Here is a 23140-nt window from a genome sequence, read left to right on the forward strand (position 1 = left end):
CCATGCATACCAGGATTGGGGGATGAGGGGTACCTTGCATACCAGGATAGCGGGGGTGATCGGACCATGCATACCAGTATTAGGGGATGAGGGGTTCCATGCATACCAGGATTGGGGGGGTGAGGAGACCATGCAAACCAGGATTGGAGGGTGAGGGGGCCATGCACACCAGGATTGGAGGGTGAGGGGTACCATGCATACCAGGATAGCGGGGGGTGAGAGGACCATGCATACCAGTATGCGGGGATGACAGGTACCATGCATACCAGGATTGGGGGATGAGGGGGACCGTGCATACCAGGATTGGGGGATGAGGGGTACCATGCATACCAGGATTGGGGGATGAGGGGAACCATGCATACCAGGATAGGGGGTGAGAGGACCATACATACCAGGATTGGGGGATGAGGGGTACCATGCATACCAGGATAGGGGGTGAGGGGACCATACATACCAGGATAGGGGGTGAGGGGACCATACATACCAGGATTGGGGGATAAGGGGTACCATGCATAGCAGGGTTGGTGGATGAGGGATACCATGCATACCAGAATTGGGGGATGAGGGGTACCATGCATACCAGGATAAGGGGTGAGGGGACCATGCATACCAGGATAAGGGGGTGAGAGGACCATGCATACCAGGATTGGAGGATGAGGGGTACCATGCATACCAGGATTGGGGGATGAGGGGTACCATGCATACCAGGATTGGGGGATGAGGGGTACCATGCATACCAGGATTGGGGGATGAGGGTTACCATGCATACCAGGATAGCGGAGGTGAGGGGACCATGCATACCAGGATTGGAGGATGAGAGGTACCATGCATACCAGGATTGGGGGATGAGGGGTACCATGCATACCAGGGTTGGTGGATGAGGAATACCATGCATACCAGCATTGGGGATGAGGGGTACCATGCATACCAGGATAGGGGGTGAGGGGACCATGCATACCAGGATAAGGGGGTGAGAGGACCATGCATACCAGGATTGGGGGATGAGGGGTACCATGCATACCAGGATTGGGGGATGAGGGGTTCCATACATACCAGGATAGGGGGTGAGGGGGCCATACATACCAGGATAGGGGGTGAGGGGACCATGCATACCAGGATTGGGGGATGAGGGGTACCATGCATACCAGGATAGGGGGTGAGGGGACCATACATACCAGGATAGGGTTGAGGGGACCATGCATACCAGGATTGGAGGGTGAGGGGGCCATGCATACCAGGATTGGAGGGTGAAGGGTACCATGCATACCAGGATTGGGGGATGAGGGGTACCTTGCATACCAGGATAGCGGGGGTGATGGGTCTATGCATACCAGTATTAGGGGATGAGGGGTACCATGCATACCAGGATTGGGGGATGAGGGGAACCATGCATACCAGGATAGGGGGTGAGAGGACCATGCATACCAGGATTGGGGGATGAGGGGTACCATGCATACCAGGATAAGGGGTGAGGGGACCATGCATACCAGGATAAGCGGGTGAGAGGACCATGCATACCAGGATTGGAGGATGAGGGGTACCATGCATACCAGGATTGGGGGATGAGGGGTACCATACATACCAGGATAGGGGGTGAGGGGACCATACATACCAGGATAGGGGGTGAGGGGACCATGCATACCAGGATTGGGGGATGAGGGGTACTATGCATACCAGGAAAGGGGGTGAGGGGACCATGCATACCAGGATTGGAGGGTGAGGGGGGCATGCATACCAGGATTGGAGGGTGAAGGGTACCATGCATACCAGGATAAGGGGGTGAGGAGACCATGCATACCAGGATTGAGGGATGAGGGGTACCTTGCATACCAGGATAGCGGGGGGTGATGGGACCATGCATACCAGTATTAGGGGATGAGGGGAACCATGCATACCAGGATTGGGGGATGAGGGGGGCCGTGCATACCAGGATTGGGGGATGAAGGGAACCATGCATACCAGGATAGGGGGGTGAGAGGACCATGCATACCAGGATAGGGGGATGAGGGTTACCATGTATACCAGGATTGGGGGATGCGGGGAACCATGCATACCAGGATAGGGGGGTGAGGGGACCATGCATACCAGGATTAGGGGATGAGAGGTACCATGCATACAAGAATTGGGGGATGAGGGGTACCATGCATACCAGGATTGGTGGATGAGGGGTACCATGCATACCAGGATTGGGGGATGAGGGGTGCCATGCATACCAGGATAGGGGGTGAGGGGACCATGCATACCAGGATGGGGGGGTGAGAGGATCATGCATACCAGAATTGGGGGATGAGGGGTACCATGCATACCAGGATTGGGGGATGAGGGGTACCATGCATACCAGGATTGGTGGATGAGGGGTACCATACATACCAAGATTTGGGGATGAGGGATACCATGCATACCAGGATGGGGTGTGAAGGGACCAAGCATACCAGGATAGGGGGTGAGAGGACCATGCATACCAGGATTGGGGGATGAGGGGTACCATGCATACCAGGATTGGGGGATGAGGGGGACCATGCATACCAGGATTGGGGGATGAGGGGTACCATGCATACCAGGATTGGGGGATGAGGGGTACCATGCATACCAGGATTGGCGGATGAGTATTACCTTGCATACCAGGATAGGGGGTGAGGGGACCATACATATCAGGATAGGGATGAGGGAGTACCATGCATACCAGGATTGAGGGATGAGGGGTACCATGCATACCAGGATAGGGGGTGAGGGGACCATGCATACCAGGATGGGGGGATGAGAGGTACCATGCATACCAGGATTGGGGGATGAGGGGTACCATGCATACCAGGATAGGGGGTGAGGGGACCATGCATACCAGGATAGGGATGAGGGAGTACCATGCATACCAGGATTTGGGGGTGAGAGGACCATGCATACCAGGATTGGGGGATCAGGGGTGCCATGCATACCAGGATAGGGGGTGAGGGGACCATGCATACCAGGATAGGGGGTGAGGGGACCATGCATACCAGGATGGGGGGATGAGAGGTACCATGCATACCAGGATTGGGGGATGAGGGGTACCATGCATACCAGGATAGGGGGTGAGGGGACCATGCATACCAGGATAGGGGGTGAGGGGACCATGCATACCAGGATGGGGGGATGAGAGGTACCATGCATACCAGGATTGTGGGATGAGGGGTACCATGGATACCAGGATAGGGGGTGAGGGGACCATGCATACCAGGATAGGGATGAGGGAGTACCATGCATACCAGGATTGGGGGGTGAGAGGACCATGCATACCAGGATTGGGGGATCAGGGGTGCCATGCATACCAGGATAGGGGGTGAGGGGACCATGCATACCAGGATTGGGGGTGAGGGGACCATGCATACCAGGATGAAGAATGGGGTGCCTTGCATACCAGGATTGGGGGGGTACCATGCATACCAGGATAGGAATGAGGGGTGCCATGCATACCAGGATAGGAGGGTGGCAGCACATAGCAGGATAGGAGACCATATGCCAATAAAAATGCTCACCACCCGGGTGTAGAACGGGTTCATAGCTAGTACTATATATTTCAAGAATATCATCAGTAAGGCCAGGGGATTTTATGTCAGCATGAACCACCTGTTATCAGGACATCACAGGTACAACTACTTCAACCAGATAATATGTTATCAGCAGGTACAAAACGTGACACAAGAATGGGGACATATTGCTATAGAAGAATGTATACAATGTATGTAACTGCAGTATATGTTTAGCTTTTCCTATAATGCTTCAACTTTAGTGTATTGAAGAACTTTTTAAAAATTTGGGTCCATGACACCGTGGACCTCAATTTTTGTGGTATGCAGGATTACAATGTCAGGGGGTGAGGAGGTGGGTAAACTTTTGCCTCAGTCATCACAATTTTTTTACTGTACAACACATATCCAAGTAAATATGACCACATATAATTTTCTGATTGACAGTAGAGAAGGAAGAATAATGGAACAGAGGACCATAAAAGTGAGTTGTTCTTCACTTTGATGTTAAAGCCCCACACACTTTAGTTAACTGTCGGGTAAATAATAGTTAGCTGATTGAAAGCTGGCAGTTATCTCGCTTGTCTCTCCCATACAAGAGCACTGGTTCTGCTGAGCCCCCATGGTCTGTATAAGGGTGGAGTCACACAGCAGTAATCGCATCACACTGCACGGACTGGCCGGCACCTCTCCTGACCTGAGTATGACAGCTGTCAAGCTCAGGTCAGGAGAGCAGACAGCCAGTGCGAGTTTTACGATGCAATTCTCGCAGGAGAAATACGGTGTTAGGGTTCTAGGTAGGAACCCGAGAGTGGACCCTCTGGGTCGTGGCTCCAGAGCCCCCAAGGGCGAGCGGACCAGGTGATGACCACCCCCTATACAGGGAGTGTTAGGGGCAAGCCCATGGGAGATGGAACCACGACAGCCAGAACCAAAGGGACGACCCAGGGAGTATAGAGAAGATCACAGTGCAGGAGAGCATACGAGGGATTGTATGGACCTGAGGCAGGAGGAGACAGACTGTGGGAACCGGGATGGATCAGGACGAGGCAGAGACCAATAGCTAAAACAGAAGGGGGACCCAAGGAGATTATTAGACACAGGACCTAGGGGTACTGGCAGTACACAAGATAAAGGGCTCTTCCCTTTATCCCACAAAACACAGGAGACAGACAACTACGGAGGCAGCGGTACAGGTGAGGAACAGGCACGGTAGAAATACAGGATGGCTAGTGAAGGAACAGGAGAGGGAGGAAGGACGAGAAGATGGAGGAGGGAGCAATAGCAGGACAGGGATGCCAGGCGGAAGCAGGGCAGAGAGCTGACAGCAGCACACAGGGTGCGCAGGGACCTGAGAGTCGGGGGTGACGCTGCGCTTGGAATGCTTAGCGCCATGGACAATGACAAACAGGCGTCTTACCTGCCCAGACGCCAAGCAGAAATACCCGGTGGGCGCCGCCATGATGGGGCGGAGCCACCAGGTCACGTGCTCCCAGGATGCTAGGCGGCCGGGGAAGAACGAGCGCGCATGCGCGGGCCTCTGACGCGCCGTGACCCTGCAAAGCCAGACAGGAAACGGCGTGAGAGCGAACTGGGAGGGCACTGGGAGGAGGAGGTCCGCAGGTGAGAGTCGGGAGGTGTAACAGTAGCCCCTCTCTTACTCCCCTCCTTCTTAAGGCGGGACAGAAACCTTCTCATGATATAAGGAGCATTGATGTTCTCCCGGGGCTCCCATGACCTCTCCTCAGGACCGAACCCTTTCCAATCAATAAGGAAAAAGGTCCTACCCCTGATGGTCTTCTTCGCCAAGATGTCCTTGACATCAAAGATGTCTTCAGTGGTGCCAGGTTGAGGAGCATGGGACGAAGCTGGGTGAAAGCGATTAAACACTGTAGGTTTGAGGAGCGAGACGTGGAAGGTATTGGGAATCCGCAGAGAGGCAGGTAATTTTAACTTATAGGCCATTGATGCGACTCAAAACCTCAAAGGGACCAATATAACGTGGGCCCAACTTATAAGAGGGAATCTTAAGTCGGATGAAGCGCGAGGATAGCCAGACCCAATCACCCGGATGATAAGGGGGCGTCAAGGCGTTTTCTTGTCGGCGTACCTCTTCATCCTATCATTAGCTCTCTCAAGGGCCCCTTTTGTCTCCTCCCAAATTTTAGAGACTTCTGAGGACAAGGAGTCCGCCGCCGGCACCCCTGAGGCGGGGGAAACGGGAAGGGGAATGCCCGGATGCTGCCCAAAAACCACAAAAAAGGGAGACTTGGAAGAGGATTCGTTGGGGTGATTGTTGTGGGCGAATTCGGCCCAAGGAAGCAGCGAGACCCAATTGCTCTGGTGTGCATTAGAAAAATGCCGCAGGTAGGAGGTTAACACTTGATTGACTCGCTCCACTTGGCCATTGGATTGCGGGTGGTAGGCAGAGGAGAAATCCAGGGCTACCTTCATTAAGCCGCAGTGGGCTCTCCAGAAACGAGAGGTGAACTGAACACCTCGGTCTGACACGATATGCTGGGGAAAACCATGAAGTCGGAAAATATGGTGCAAGAAGATCTTTGCCAACTCAGGAGCAGAAGGCAGACCAGGCAGAGGGATGAAATGGGCCATTTTGGAAAAACTATCCACCACCACCAAAATGACGGTACAGCCGGAAGACGGAGGCAGATCCGTGACAAAATCCATGGTGATATGGCTCCAAGGGACCGAAGGTACAGGCAACGGATGTAAGAGACCAGAGGGTAACTGTCTTGGGACTTTGTTTTGGGCGCAGGAGGAGCAGGAAGCGGTGAACTCTAAGACATCCTGGCAGAGCGAGGGCCACCAATAATGGCGGGAGATGAGGGATAGAGTCTTCTTGGCTCCAGCAAGCCCGGCGACTTTAGAGGAGTGTCCCCAATGCAGAACCCTTACTTTGTCATGGTCCAATACCAAGGTCTTGCCAGGTGGTGGACTGACCAGACTTAGAGGAGCTAGGGTGATGATCTTAGCTGAATCGATGATGTGGGCAGGACTCTCCCCTTCATCGGTAGGAAGAAACGACCTCGATAAAGCATCAGGTGAGAGTCGGGAGGTGTAACATACGGCAGTGTGTCTCTGCCCTAAGAGAGTCACTACTAGACATCTCTGATGGCGGCTTTTGTCTTAGAGAACAAAAGGATCAGCAGTCTGAAATCAGATACTGGATAATTATCGCCCCATCATCATCTGTTGGGCTGAACCCGGCAAAAATGGCTGATGTTCATGTAGTGTGCATTGGGGCATTACGGGCTCATGCAAACGACTATATTTTTGGTCCGAGTGCAATTTGACAAAACATTGGATTACACTTAGACCGTTTGATGGAGCCGTGCACATGTCCAATTTTTTTCCTTGGACACAGTCACCCTCACACACAAGGGACAAAATTGCATGATTTGCATCTGATAATCTCTCTTGGTCATGCAAGTCAATGAATTCATGGAAACAATGATGACATCCAAGTGATGATTTTCACAGACTGTCAGAATGTACAAGATAGACAGATTTTTTTCCATGTTCTCCTAATTAGCATAATTGGACCAATTTTCTCTGAGATGAGAGAAAATACGGTCAAATGACCCTAGATGAAGAGGTCTCAGGAAATTACCTGAATTAGGTTAGAAGGTGTGACCAAAGAATTGAACATTGCTTGCACATAATGCAGTCTCCAATTTGGTAAAAGAGAGGAGTGCCAATTAATTTTCAGCCTCAGCAATAGAAAGGTTATACTTGCCGTGTTTATATCGAAAATATAAAATACAATTTGAAAGACTATATAAGTGAAAGTCTAATTTGCAAAGTTATCATCCAAAATTGTGTCCTAGGTGCAGCCGGCGAGACGTATGTTATGTTCACAAGTGCAGAAGAACTGCAAATAACCTAGAGACTTGAAAGTTGTTAGTAACACTTCCACTATGGAACAATACAAGCACTGGCTCATCAATCATCTGTGACACCAAGCAGCAGCAGGACCAATTATGGTCCTTCATAGCATAAAGTGAAGCTGTGACGGCTCTGCCGTAACAGAATACACTGAAGCAGTCAAAATTAACCCAGCTGGATAAGGTAGTGGTCAAGTGATTTACTGAAATGTTCACCCAAGGAAAAATAGTAACTGGAATTGAGGAAAATGCCCAATGCTAACATGCGGAAATAAAAATAGCTGAAAATATTATATACAGTATATACTGTAACTTTTTATCACTGTGAGATTTCCTAAATGACATTGCACAAAAGATGATAAATTATTATAAGATTCTCATTGCTGAAAATAAATTATGTATAAGTATGACAACTTTTTGCACAACATAAAACCAGCACGATTTTTAAAACTGCAAAATTTATCACAACTGCAGAAAAAAGTGCAAGCTACTGCAAATGAACTAAATTCAGGACAACCATTTGTTTATGGAAAAGTTTAACAATCTCAATATGTGGAAAGAACACTGACATTACAAGAATTGTTTATACGGTAATTTTGTGCAGTGCACTCTGTCCATGTCACAGATGGAAAAAATGAACTCTGGGTAAAAAGCATTAGAAGGGCTCTAATTATGCAAACAGCTAGAGTTATGTGAACACAGATCTAGATCATCAAGGTTACAACATTACTCATTTTGCAATGTGATCTGCTGATGTCAAAAATTAAAAACACTGACTGTTGTAATCCCTTCATGACCTGAGGTATTTTCATTTTTGCGTTTTTGTTTTTTGCTCCTCTTCTTCCCAGAGCCATATCTTTTTTATTTTTCAATCAATATGGCCACGTGAGAGCTTGTATTTTTGCAGGACGAGTTGTACTTTTGAACAACGTGATTGGTTTTAACATATCGTGTACTGGAAAAATGGGAAAAAAATTCCAAGTGTGGTGAAATTGCAGAAAAAGTGCAATCCCACAATTGGTTTTTGTTTTGCTTTTTTACCATGTTCGCTAAATGCTAAAACTGACCTGCTGTTATGATCCTCCGGGTCATTACATGTTCATAGACACCAAATATGTCTAGGTTCTTTTTTATCTAATAGGTGAAAAAAAATTCCAAAGTTTGTTAAACAAAAACAAATTGTGCCATTTTCCAATACCCATAGTGTCTCCATTTTGTGTGATCTCGGGTTGGGTGAGGGCTTTTTTTTTGCACGCCGAGCTGACGTTTTTAATTATACCATTTTGGTGCAGATACGATCTTCTGATCGCCTGTTATTGCATTTTAATGCAATGTTGTGGTGACCAAAAAAAAAAGGAATTCTGTTATTTTGAATTTTTTTCTCATTACGCCATTTAGCAATCAAGTTAATCCTTTTTTTATTGATAGATCGGGCGATTCTGAACACGGCGATATGTGTATGTTGGATTTTTTTATTGTTTTATTTTGAATGGGTCAAAAGGGGGGTGATTTGAACTTTTACATATATATTTTTAAAAATATTTTTAAAAACTTTTTTTTTTGCTTTTGGCATACTTCAATAGTCTCCATAAGACACTAGAAGCTGTCACAGCCCGATCGGCTCTGCTACATACAGGCGATAATCAGATCGCCTGTATGTAGCAGAATTGCTGACTTGCTATGAGCGCTGACCACCAGACGGCGCTTATAGCAATCCGGCAGTGACAACCATAGAGGTCTGCAGCAGACCTCTGGTTGTCATGCCAACCAATCGGTGACCCGAGAGCACGTGAAGTGGTCGCTGATGGGCGTATTTCCAGTGCACTTGACGGAAGCATGTGTTAAATGCCGCTGTCAGTGTCGGAAAAGATGTGGGCTCATTGCCAGAGCCCACATCAAAGGGAGGGTGTCCGACATCAGCGTATTATTACACTCAATCTCAGAAAGGGGTTAAACAGCACCATAAAATACACAATTTGTCAGTGTACTCTGCCTGTGTCACAGATTTAAAAAAAATAACTGGAGTGCACTGTGTACATCTTTATGATCATTGGCAGGGAATTTTTCCTTTCAGGCTTCATACATAATCTCTAAGTTTTAAGGAGACATACTATAACACCCTTAGGAGTATATGGATCCTTAATGTAACTGCATAGGCAATTAGAGCTTTTTATGAATCTATACAGAAGCCAACCGAAAATAATTGTGAAATGCTCCATCAGATGTTGCCATATGTAGCTATTCTCTCCTAGAATAACCCAATAATGTGACATGATACAGAACCCTACAGTATATACAGTAGTAGAACACAGAGTATTATGTCTTCATAGTGTGAGTAGGATGCGGAATGCAGTGACAGACAGAAGGCAGAGCAAGAGTTAATAACTTTACTTTATCAGGGGAATACTCCATGCAGGGAGGTAAATGGTTAGCAGGGGACCTAAACAGTTCAAAGTGTAAATAGTATGCAGAGTTAAAGAACAGCAGAAAGGGTATTAACAGTTTGTTTTGGGTCACATCCTGTCAGACGTTTCCTAGGATGAGATAAATCATGGAGCAGGTGATGATGCCAACAACGGCTGGCATGGCACTTGTCGGGTGGGGGACCTGAAGATAATGCGGATCTGTCTTCTGGCAGCAGCGGTTGGTCTCCAGTACCTTCCGCTGCCCCTAGTCCATATACTGATGTAGCCCGGACAGTGCAGGCCACCACACTGTCTACGCCTACTGTGGTCCAACGGATGTTCACTGGGGAATCAGGGTGCAAATGACGGCCCCACATCTGGTCTCTCTTATATGACACGCGCATGGTACTCACAGTCTCGGAACGTTTGGCACCTCGCTTCGTGGTGACCATCGGACGCACTGCACATCTCTCCTCACAGTCTCAGCCAGCGGTGGCAGTGCTCGGGCGCGAGCCTGTGCTGTACGTATGCTCCAGGGCCGGAGGACTCACTGGTCCTTGCTGTGTGCTGTCTTTTCCCGCCAAGTCTGCCTGTTCCCGTGCGTGCTGAAGATGTACCCCCTTAACCATTCTTCCTGCTTCCGCATGCAAGGATTGGTCTGGTCCCTTAAGCTTTCCCCTGGACAACAGAGGAGACAGCCCCGACAGTTCCGGAACTGGGACAGAACAGGTACCCGTGGCACGGTCCTTCTTCTTACAATAATATAAAGACATACGTACTTGTGTCTTGGCACAGTCTCCAGTACGGCGGTGTGATTTATGTAGGACTGAATCAGCATATCTTAGTGTAGAAAAGCTTGGCAATCCAATACCTTTTTTTCGGCCCAGAAAACCTGTGGCATTTGTTAAAACCTGAAGCATGAACATAATTATCTGATTAGGAAATTATAATTAAAAAGTGATAGCAGTAGATTATTATTATTATTATTATTATTATTATTTATATATAAATATCACCTTTAATTCCATGGTGCTGTACATGAGAAGGGGGGTTACATACAAAAGTTATAGATATCGTTAACAGTAAACAAATTTACAATGACAGACTTGTACAGAGGGGAGGGGACCCTGTCCTTGCGGACTTACATTCTACGGGATAGTGGGGAAGAGACAGAAGGTCGGGGGTGCAGCAGCTCTGGTGGTGATGAGGCGGCAGCTGAGGCAGTGGTGAGGCGGCAGAATGGTCATTGCAGGCTGTAAGCTTTCCTCAAAAGATGGGTTTTCAGGTTCCGTCTGAAGGATCCCAGGGTGGTGGATAATCTGACGTGTTGAGGCATGGCATTCCAGAGGATAGGGGATATTCGGGAGAAATCTTGGAGGCGGTTGTGTGAGGAATGAATAAGTGTGGAGGAGAGTAGGAGGCCTTGGGAGGATCGAAGATTACGTGAGGGAAGATATTGGGAGATTAGTTCAGAGATATAGGGAGGGGACAGGTTGTGGATGGCTTTGTAGGTCAGTGTTAGTAGTTTGAACTGGATTCGTTGGTGAATTGGGAGCCAGTGGAGGGATTTGCAGAGGGGAGAGACAGGGGAGTAGTGAGGCGAGAGGTAGATTAGTTGGGCAACAGAGTTGAGGACAGACTGGAGGGGTGCAAGAGAGTTAGCAGGGAGGCCACAGAGGAGAGTGTTGCAGTAGTCAAGGCAGGAGATGATGAGGGCATGTACAAGAGTTTTAGTAGATTGCGGACTGAGGAAGGGATGGATTCTGGAAATATTTTTGAGTTGGAGGCGACAGGAAGTGGCAAGAGATTGGACGTGTGGTTTGAAGGGCAGGGCAGAGTCGGGAGTTACTCCGAGGCAGTGGATTTCAGGTGCGGGAGAGAGCGTGATGCCATTTACCATAATAGATAGATCGGGTAGGGAAGATACGTGAGATGGAGGAAAGATAATGAGTTCAGTTTTGTCTATGTTGAGTTTTGGGAAGCGAGAGGTGAAAAAGGAGGATATGGCTGATAGACACTCCAGGATTCTGGACAGCAGAGAGGGGACATCTGGGCCAGAGAGGTAGATCTGAGTGTCATCTGCATACAGGTGGTACTGGAAGCCATAGGACTTTATGAGTTGTCCTAGGCCAAGTGTATAGATGGAAAAAAGTAGGGGCCCCAGGACAGAGCCTTGGGGGACTCCAACAGAGAGGGGGTGGGATGAGGAGGTAGTGTGGGAGTGGGAAACACTGAATGTGCGGTCAGAAAGGTATGAGGAAATCCAGGACAGGGTAAGGTTTTTGATGCCAAGGGAAGAAAGAATCTGTAGCAGTAGGCAGTGGTCAACTGTGTCAAAGGCAGAGGACAGGTCAAGAAGGAGGAGGATGGAGAACTGTCTGTTAGCTTTGGCTGTGAGTAAGTCATTAGTAATTTTGGTCAGGGCAGTTTCAGTGGAGTGGTGGGGGCGGAAGCCAGATTGCAGAATGTCAAGGAGGGAATTAGAAGAGAGGTGGGAGGAAAGTTGAGTATGGACATGCTGCTCAAGGAGTTTGGAAGCAAACGGGAGCAGTGATATGGGGCGATAGCTGGGCATAGCAGTTGGGTGATGGTTTGATTTTTTGAGGATGGGTGTTATGGTGGTATGTTTGAAGGCAGAGGGAAGGTACCAGATGTTAGGAATAGGTTGAAGAGATGGGTTAGGGCTGGAATTATCATGTTAGTGAGGTTGGGGAGCAGGTGGGAAGGGATGGGGTCAAGTGCACAGGTGGTGAGGCGTGATTTGGAAAGGAGATGAGTAAGCTCTCCTTCAGTGATGTTGGAGAGGGAGGTTATTAGGCAAGGGCAGAGGTCTGGTATGTGGAGTGGTTGGGGTGGTGGAACTGTAAAGGTTTGCCTTGTTTGGTCAATCTTGTTTTTGAAGTAGGTGGCAAAGTCCTCAGCAGAGATGAGGCGAGTTGGAGGTGGCAGTGGTGGGTGGAGGAGAGAGTTGAAGGTGCTGAACAGTTGTTTTGGGATAATGAAGATACAAGGTTTGTGAAATAGGTCTGTTTAGCAGAGGTGAGGGCTGATTTAAAGGCAAGTGTAGCTTGTTTGAAAGCAGTGAAGTCGTCTGGCAGGCGTGTTTTCTTCCAATGCCGTTCCGCGACCCTGGATGCTTGTCGAAGTTTTTTGGTGAGGTTGTTGTGCCAGGGTTGCCTATTGGTTTGTCGCACTTTGCCATGCATGAGAGGAGCGACTGAGTCTATGGCTGATGTGAGGGTGGCATTGTAGAAAGCGGTGGCACTGTCCGTGTTGTGGAGTGAGGATATGGAGGACAGAGGTAGAAGAGAGTCTGAGAGTCTGTGGATGTCTAGGTGTGCGAGGTTTCTGCGAGGATGTGCTTGTGGCTGGACATGGGGGGCAGGTGTGAAGGACAAGGATGAGAAGGTGATTAGATGGTGGTCAGATAGGGGGAAGGGAGAGGTTGTGAGATTAGATAGGGAACAGAGGCGGGTGAAGATGAGGTCTAATGTATGTCCATCTGTGTGGGTGACTGTGGAGGACCACTGAGTAAGTCCAAAGGATGAGGTAAGTGACAGGAGTTTGGAGGCTGCTGGCTGGTGGGTGTCAATGGGGAAGTTGAAGTCCCCCATGATCATGGTGGGGATGTCAGCAGAGAGACAGTGGAGGAGCCAATGTCACGTGGACCCATCCTGTGTGACGCGACCAGCAGGCCGGTAACCTGAACAACAGGACGTGGCACGTGATACTGTCCTGTGTGACACAGTTCGCAGGCCGGTAACTAAAACAACAAGACAAAGGGAAGGGAAGCAGTTACAACGGTGGGCCCTGCGATAGGGAAAGGGAACGTGGAGACCTCCTGCACTCCCCTGAGTCAGTGTCCCTAACGCTCCTAACGTTCCCTATGCCGGTTCCACACCGGACGCCGATCAGGAACCTGTCGCCCTAGCACACCCTACACCTATCCCTTGCTAGGGAGCTTGGTGGCGCAGGCACTGGCCCCACTGCTCTACTAATACACACTAAGGAAAAACACAAACAGGGAAACACCACTTACCTTTACTCTGTTGCACTTGCTCCTGGCAACAGAGTCCACCACCAGCAAGCAGCTCTCCTCCTGAATCGCTGCCACCAAGCTCTGTCAGAGCTACAAGGAAATCCCCTATGACTCCTTTCACACCAGAGCTAAGACAGTGCTGGAACGCTCTCCAGCTCCTTCCTCCACCAAGGATGGTTGAAATGAACACTATCACCATCAGTGATTGCAACACCTGTGACTTTATTAGCAGAGCCAGCAATCACACCTGCATTATAATCATGTGCACTTAACTAACGAAACTAGAGTGCAATGACGCTCACCACCACCGGGGGCAAACTTAGAACAAACGACACCACAGTGCAATAATCCTAATGGCCACCGGGGGGCAAAAACCAACCTTAAGCACAGCTTAGGAAAAAAAGGTTACCTGTGCTTTTTATCAGTCCTGATCCAGCATGGATCATGACAGCCAGGTGGAGAATTGGTCAATGAAGGCAGTGGCTGAGCCCGGTGGTCGGTATATAACAGCCATTTGGAGATTAGAGGGAGAGTAAATATGGACAGAGTGAAGGGAGGGTGGGGGTTGGATAGGGTTGAAGGAGCAGTTTCTAGAAAGGAGGAAACCCACTCCTCCACTTTGTCTGTTGCCAGGGCGAGGAGTGTGGGTAAAGTGGAGGCCGACATAACTCAGTGCGGCCAGGGAGGCTGTGTCAGGAGGTGTCAGCCAGGTCTCAGTGAGGGCCAGGAAGGAAAGGTTGCGGGAGGTAAAGAGGTCGTGGATCACGTGGAGCTTGTTGCAGATGGAACGAGCATTTTAAAGTGCTCCAGAAAGAGGGTGTGGAAGGGAGGGGTCAGTGGCACAGGTTTTAAGTGTGAGAGATTGTGGTAGTTTCTCTTAGTGTGAGAAAGATAGGGGTGAGGATTAGTGGGATGTATGAGGCAGGGGGGCCAGGATTGGGGGATATGTCACCAGCAGTGAGAAGCAGAGAAAGGGAAAGCAGGTGGGTGAAGGAGAGTGATCGTCTTGTATTATATTTTAGCAGGAGAGGTCTGAGGTTAAGGAGTATGTCTGCAGATAAAGTGAGGTGGGGGGTAAGAGAGAGGCGGAGATAGTTATTCGGTTCGAGGGTGCAGGGGTTTGGGGATAGCGAAGGAGAGTGAAGATTAGTGGAGCAAAAATGGTGATGGCAAATGTGAGCATGGTTAAAGAGCAGGGTTAAAAAAAAAAGTAAAGTAAGAAAGCAGTGGTTAGTCTTACCGTCTGACCGATTTCTGGACTATTTCTGGAATATTTCTCATGTATCACTTTAAAGATATCACTTCAAATGATGCCACATATGATCAAGGTCATATCTGACCTGCTCTGTTCAACTTATACTATTCAAATGTCCATGAAATGAAGCCAGATGAGTGAGGGAGGGAGGAGGAGAAGGGGACTGGAGGATGGTTCACAGCAGGGGGCAAGATCATTTTACTTTGGGCATTCTTTCCTACCTTTATAAGCAACTTCTACATGTTGTTTTATGATCAACTGATAATCCAAGATAATCAATAATTTGGTACATTAGGTCTTATTAAATAAGACATTCCATGAATATTCTTTTCATTAATCTGTGTATATGTATATGGTGTGTAATGTGTAATGTATTGAATACAGTCTATATAGAGTCTTGTGCTTGGGTACAAGGAAACACAGGAAGCACAGGTTTGTTTAAATAGTGCTTGTATTACTTCATATAAGTCAGTATACCACAGGGATAAGGTTTCATACAATTGCAGGTACAGAGACAGGAGACACGGCAGGCCGGAATAAACCTTAAGTCCAGAATAAATCATAGAAAGAGGTTCAGAATGTCTCTTACTTCCTTAGCAAATGTTGCTGGCAAACAGAGGGATTCATGTGTCCATATGTGCTCCAACGATCTGCAGTAGGAGATGGCTGGAATACTATGTCCAAGACTTCGGGAGCCAGGTCACAGGCGAACTGCAGACATGATTCAGAAGCACTGATTGAACAGCTGAGACAAGTGGCAGAGAACAGGGCAGAAACATAGAAGCTGAAAACTCCATACTGATTGAGGACAAGGTAGATGCAGCAGGACATAAAGCAAAATGGCCAATGGAAAAAACTAGGTTTCAATAACAGAAAATAACAGCAGATATGGCAAAGAGACTGAGAACCTTACAAAGTGTCAGTGTGTTAATATAGTCACCTACTACTGCTCTCTTCAGGACCCAGCGCTGCTCTGCTCCTCTTAGTGACACCACCGCTCTTCAGACTCTCTGGCTCACTCTATGCTCTATGCATGACCTACAAATCTCTTTTACAATGTTAGCCTATGGAGCCTTGTTTCTGATGTGCCATAGGCTCACATTGAAAAAGCCATTTTCAGTCACAGAGATTGCAGCGAGACCTGGAGAGTCTGAATAGCAATGTCGTCACTGAGAAAAGGAGTAGAACGGCACTGGATCCTAGTGAAGGCAGCGGTAAGTGAGTATATTAACACACTGACAGTAATATACATATACAAAGGTTTATTTAAAAAAATGTGATTCATTAAATTTTACCATCCGTAGTTATGTGGGAATGTGAGATTATTGGTCCTTGATATGATTACTGGAGTCTCAAATTTAGGAAGCCTTTAATCTTGAGAACATACATATTTCATGAATCTATTTCTCATATTACATCTATATCTATAAAACTGAATGTATGTACAGTATGTGTGTATCACCAACCAATCACGAAGCATCTTTCATTTTACCAGAGCTGTCCAAAAGAAGCTGAGCTGTGATTGGTAGCTATGACCAACAGTTTTCCAAGCAACCAATCACTAAGCATCTCTCATTTCACCAGAGCTGGTTAAAAGTAGCTGAGCTGTGATTGGTTGCTATGAGCAAGTTTTCCCACTTGACAACACCTCAGCAGACACTGACATGGTGGGAGAAATCTAGCATCTTCGGGAACAAAAGCTCCCAGTCATTGTCTGCCCCCCTGAAAGGAGCAGAGAGCACATGACAGAAATGAATCCCCCCTCCTGTGCCTATATACCCATCACACATCCTCCATCTAGTAGGCACATCTGTTGTGAGTTCATTCTCTGGTTCATCAGTTGTGAGTTCTCCTTCCAGACTCCCTCTGGTGGTAACAGGAGGTAGAGAGGCTGATTTGATCGGTGGAGATCTGCCACCTGAGAATGAGGATGACAATTGGACCTCAAGAGTCTCAGATTGGATTTAAGACAGCCGACGCCCTATTCAGTTGCTGATGATTCCTTCTGGCTTGTCAGCTCTTGGTTTTCAGCTCTGTTCCAGTCATCTAAAGCTAAGTTTTTCTGCTAATGTTCACACTTGATTTTGTTGGTCTATTCAGTTTTTTGTGTGGTCAGCCAGCCCCGGCTGGGGGCTGAGGTGAATTTCCACTCTTATTTATCAGTATTTTGCCAATTTGCTTTTTGTCCCTTACTAGTTTGGTCTCTTTTTGCTCTGTCTCTTTTCAGAGTGCTGCTATAGTGGGAGAAGTCTAGTGACTTCAGGGTTAATTTTGCTATCAGAAGTGTTGGACATTATTTTTGTAGGGTTTTTTGCAGGTTGCAGACAGTGTCTTTCCTTTCCTTTCCTTTCTAGTTAGTTTGGGCCCCATCGTTTGCTCAGCCTATTTTCCTGCCTGTGTTTGTGCCTTCATCTTGTTTCACCGTCAATGCATGTGTGGGGGCTATCTATTCCTTTGGGGTCTGCTCTGGGGCAGTTAGTTTTCCCCTTTTCATGCTTCAGGCTTATTTAGTCCTCCGGCTGTGACAAAGCGTCTAGGAACATTGTAGGTACGCTCCACGGCTGCTGCTAGTTGTGTGGTAGGATCAGGGATCTGCAATCTGCATAGTTACCAACCTCTCTGGTTTTCTGTGACTTAGCTTGTTTAGCTCTTTTCTCCTTGGTGACCCATTCATAACACACATCTTCCCTCTTAAAGGGATCATTGGTGTGGAAGTCAAAGCATATCCATCCAGGGCTTTGGTTTTGACCCCAGGCCTCTCTTAAAGGGATCCCTGGTATGGAAGTTAGGACCATTCCACTCAGCTCTGTGGTTCTGACCCCAGGTTCTTTTAAAGGGATCATTTTTATGGAAGTTAGGGCAAATCCATCCAGCGCTTTGGTACCACCACTGGCTCTCTTAAAGGGATCTCCTGTATGGAAGTTAGGGCAAATCCCTCAATGCTCTGATTCTGACCCCAGGGTTCTATTAAAGGGATCATTGGTATGCAAGTCACAGCAAATCCACTCAGCGCTCTGGTTCTCATCCCAGTCTCTCCTAAAGGGATCCCCGGTATGGAAGTGAGGGCAAATCAACTCTGCGCTTTGGTACTGACCCCAGGCCTCTCTTAAAGGGATCTCCGGTATGGAAGTAAGGGTAAATCCCTCAGCGCTCTGATTCTCACCCCAGGCTTCTATTAAAGGGATCATTGGTATGGACGAATCCACTCAGTGCTCTGGTTCTGACCCCAGGCCTCTCTTAAAGGGATCCCCAGTGTGGAAGTTAGGACCTTTCCATTCAGCGCTCTGGTTCTGACCCCAGGCTGACGGGATGATGTGGGATATTAGTGGTAGTAGTCCAGTGGCTCTGGCTGATGGGATGATGTGTGATATTAAGGGGAGTAGTCCGGCATCTGTGATGGGATTATGTGGGATATTAGTGGTAGTTGTCTGGTGACCCTGGCTGACGGGATGATGTGGGATATTAGGGGTAGTAGTCCGGTGGCTCTGACGGGATGATGTGGAATATTAGGGGTAGTATATTAGGGGTAGTAGTCTGGTGGCTCTGGCTGACGGGATAATGTGGGATATTAGGGGTAGTAGTCCGGTGGCTCTGGCTGACGTGATGATGTGGAGTATTAGGGGTAGTAGTCTGGTGGCACTGGCTGACGGGATGATGTGGGATATTAGGGGTAGTAGTCCGGTGGCTCTGGCTGACGGGATGATGTGGGATATTATAGTGAATGTGATTATGCGGAGTGGGCGGGGCTCTACACTCAGCTTTATATATATAGATATAATCATTATAATTTGTTATAACTAAGCGTAGTTAGTTACTATGCCCAGGCAGCGCCGGGCTCTTCAGCTAGTTTATAAATATAGGAACATACAAGAAGAGCTTTTCAGCAGCATTAGTATAGATTGCTTTGGATTTTCATGTTTATTCACCTTGACAAAACATACTACAGTACTTGGAAATAAGGTAGTCTTTGGGAAAAAAGGAGAAATTCCCTCTTTTGGCTGCCATTCAGAAAGGCACTTTGTTATCATGATTAACAGGCATTTTGGTTGTCTTTTATGTAGAAACATCAATTACATTACTTAACAATATTGGCTATTGCCTGATTGTGTGAACAACCAAAAACTAATGACTCACATGAGTTACAAACTCATTTTTATGATATTTGTACTAAAATAGTGCCGTGCAGCAACAGGATGACACCTTTTGTTCTGTCTATGCGGTTAATTAAATAATAATAATAATAATAATAAAACGTGCAAGACATATATTTGCAGCTATAAAACATATTGTGGGCAAGTCAGCTAATTCATAACCACCTCATCAAGAAAATATTTTAGTACATTATATTTAAAGTACACTGACCCTTAGTGTATCTATGGCTCTAAAAACAGACAGGTTACCGGTGATGTCACATTAACAGTGCACATCACCACTGCAGCCAATCACTGAGCTCGGCAACTAATGCCATCTACATTGAGATCAGAACACTGAGACTGGTGCAGCAATAAAGAGCCAGTGTTGGACCCATGGAGGGTAAATACTGTATATATGGTGGTCCGCGCTCATAGCAAGTGAGCATTTCTGCTTCACACAGGCGAAATGATGATGATCATCATATATGTGTAGCAGAGGCGATCAAAGTTCTGCAGCTTCTAGTCTCCCAGGAAGACTATTGAAGCATGCAAAAAATAATAATTTTAAAAATATAAAAAAAAATATGTATTTTTAAAAGCTGAAATCACCCCCCCATGGCCCCATTCAGAATAAAAAAATCAAATATACACATATTTAGTATCGCCGCATTCAGAATCGCCCGATCTATCAATATAAAAAAAAATAACTATCACTAAACGGCGTAATGAGAAAAAAATTCAAAACACCATAATTACTTTTTTTGGTCACAACTACATTGCAAAAAAATGCAATAATGGGCGATCAAAAGATCATATCTTCACCAAAATGATATTAATAAATACATCAGCTCGTCGTGCAAAAAATAAGCCCTCAGATCACAAAAAAAAGGGACGCTACAAGTCTTGGAAAATGGTGCCTTTTTTTTTTTTTTTTAAACAAATCTTGGAAATTTTTTTCACCACTTAAATAAAAAAGAACCTAGACATGTTTGGTGTCTATGAACTCATAATGACCTGGAGAATCATAATGGCAGGTCAGTTTTAGCATTTAGTGAACCTAGCAAAAAAGCCAAGCAAAAAACAAGTGTGGGATTGCATTTTTTTTCCTGTTTTCCAGTACAAGATATGTTAAATCCAATGGTAAAATTCAAAAGTACAAATCGTCCCACAAAAAACAAGCCCTCACATGGCCATATTGATGGAAAAATAAAAAAGTTATGGCTCTGGGAAGAAGAGGAGCAAAAAACAGAAATTCAAAAACTTAATACCCCTGGGGATAATGTCAATAGATTCCATTAGGATTTTCCAGCATGCATTCAGAATTGGAAGCTAATAGACTACAGGCTACTGTTTACAGCAACATATAGTCTGTCAATGGGTTCAGCCTTCAGGCTGCCATAAAAACATTATAGTCTACTGACGGGTCGGTGGGCATTTAGGAATAAGTCATTTCCATAAGATGACAATGTTATTAAATCACTATTTCTGCAAATCATTATTATTACAATTGCCATTTCAGACGTCAAGTACTCTGGTAGAATTCAGCCTGTTCACCATAGATGTAATATTTGGAATTAAATGCAAGTGCTGTAATGTTTAAGATGCTGCTTTCCAGTTCTGCATTTCATTTTCAAGTATGGCACATCTCTGATCTTAAAGTCAATTTTATAGTCAAATATGTTAGATATTTAAAAAAAAAAATTGACATAAAGAGGGACACGGTCCAATAGGGCAATTAATGCCAGCCCTATGGAAGGAAAAAAACATGATTTAGTTCATTGTCTGAATCCTTGTAGCGAGCGTAATCCGCATATCACAGTATTTCATTTTTTTATACAAAGTCACATAGCTCCCCCAAGAGGATTCAAGAGAAAGTTTTTCCATTACATTCTTGCATTTGCGAACATTTCTTGAATATATCAGTTATGTTGAATACAGGTATATTCTCTTTATTGAAAGTAGATTGTTTGTACAAGTTTTAACTTTAGCAATAGAAAATTTATTGGTTGACTATTCACTAGGTTATCGCACTGGAATTATCCCATATCCTGAAGCTTTGGGATTCCTGCTGTGTGCGCTGCATTCCTCAGACAGGACATGGAAATAATTGCTTCACTAAGGCTTCTTTTACACTTTCCAGGTTTTTTGCGTCCCCTTATTGCAGGCCTTTTTTGTGGGCCGTATCGCCGCAATTTTCATGGTCTGCCGCAATAACGAACAGCAAAAAACTTGCGGATCACTGTTTTTTGGGTTTACAATACTATGAAAAACGGCGTTCTGCAAAACCGGAAGTCACGATGCACCGCAAAAGCAAACTTCCATTGTTTTTGCGGCCCCATTGATTTTCAATGGGGGCCGTGTCCGTAAGACGTGAAAAAGATCGAGCAGGCTCGATCTTTTTTCACGGCCGTAAATACGTCCCTCACGGCCATACGGCGCACGGCGCTCTGTGTAATTATTGCGGCCCGTTTTTGTGGCCCCATAGAAATCTTTTGGGGCTGCAAAAACGGGACGCAAAAACATGGCAAGTGTAAAAGAAGCCTTAATGGGAGCTTAGTTGCAATGCTGAAGAACAGCCACTACACAGTGAATGGAGCTGTGCTGCTCTGGCTTCGCACACTGTGTACAGTTGGCCACCATTGAAGTTACAAGCAGCTGATAGGTGGAGGAGCCAGGTGTTGGACTCACACCAATCTCATATTGGATAATGCCTTTGAGATTAATGAAGTCTCCTGGCAAAAAATCTGTTAGAGACCCCCTGATCTGTATGCCTGTCTGGTGTCGTCACCCCCCTCCAATGCCCATATATCACAGTAATTTGCTGTCCAATTTGATGTTTTTTTCTCCTTTATCTCCTGTTCAACAAGATGCTAAAATAGATGAGATGTGGGTAGACAGTTCCAAAGCCAGTTATACCCAATTTTGTTAAGTTTGCTCTCCTACTGTTTAGCTCTTCTCCATGTCAGTCTTTGCTTACCAACTTCCTTTCTGCCATGTTGCATTGTTGTAGGGGTAAAAAAAAAATACAAATTTTCATAACACACACATGCACACACACACACACACACACACACACACACACACACACACACACACACACACACACACACACACACACTACCAGCCACACAAGCAGAACAAATATGGGACAGGGAATGCACACTCCCAAATAAATTTAGATCTTAGAGCAGACCTAAAAAATAATAACTCTATTGCAGGTCAGTGCACAAACAGAGATAGCACACATGATTTGTGCTGGCTGTCACCAGTACGAACCTCTGTGTTTTACACAGAAATCCAAGTATAAAAGAATATATGGGAGGGCAAACTGATGTTTGGAGAAGCAAATTTGACATACTACCTGTGGCCCATCCAAAGACTAGGGCACCAGATTCGTAAACCACCACTTTCTTCCTAGCATGAATACAGTTAAAACCTATGAAAGGTAAAAGGTAACCATTGGCTTCCTGACATTTCATTGATGCTTACAAGATGGGAAGATTGCACACAGGACACCAGAGTCCAAGAACAAGGAAAGGAATGATGTCACGGCCATCGAGACAGGTGTGTTGGGTCTCTCTTCACAAGAAGAAGAGGCGTCAATAACTTCATGCCTTATTACATTGTGGTAAGGTATGTTGAAGTTGCATTATTTTCTGTAATAAAAACAGTGGTCAATTTTGAAGGTAGTATACTGTCAGCACTGTTGCCTTGCAGGTGGCCTTGGGTCCTGAGCTCAAATCCAACTAAAGATACCATCTGTATGGAGTTTGTATGTTCTTCCCATGTTGTGACGGTTTAATCTGTGTAATCTGGTGCTCTCCCACAATCCAAAAAGACACACTGCTAAGGAATTTGTAAAGTGAGCCCCAATGGATACAGTGATGAGAAAGTGTGTAT

The sequence above is a fragment of the Dendrobates tinctorius genome, unplaced genomic scaffold (assembly GCF_039654945.1).
Source record: "Dendrobates tinctorius isolate UK_male_01 unplaced genomic scaffold, ASM3965494v1 ptg000133l, whole genome shotgun sequence".
Classification (NCBI taxonomy): domain Eukaryota; kingdom Metazoa; phylum Chordata; class Amphibia; order Anura; family Dendrobatidae; genus Dendrobates; species Dendrobates tinctorius.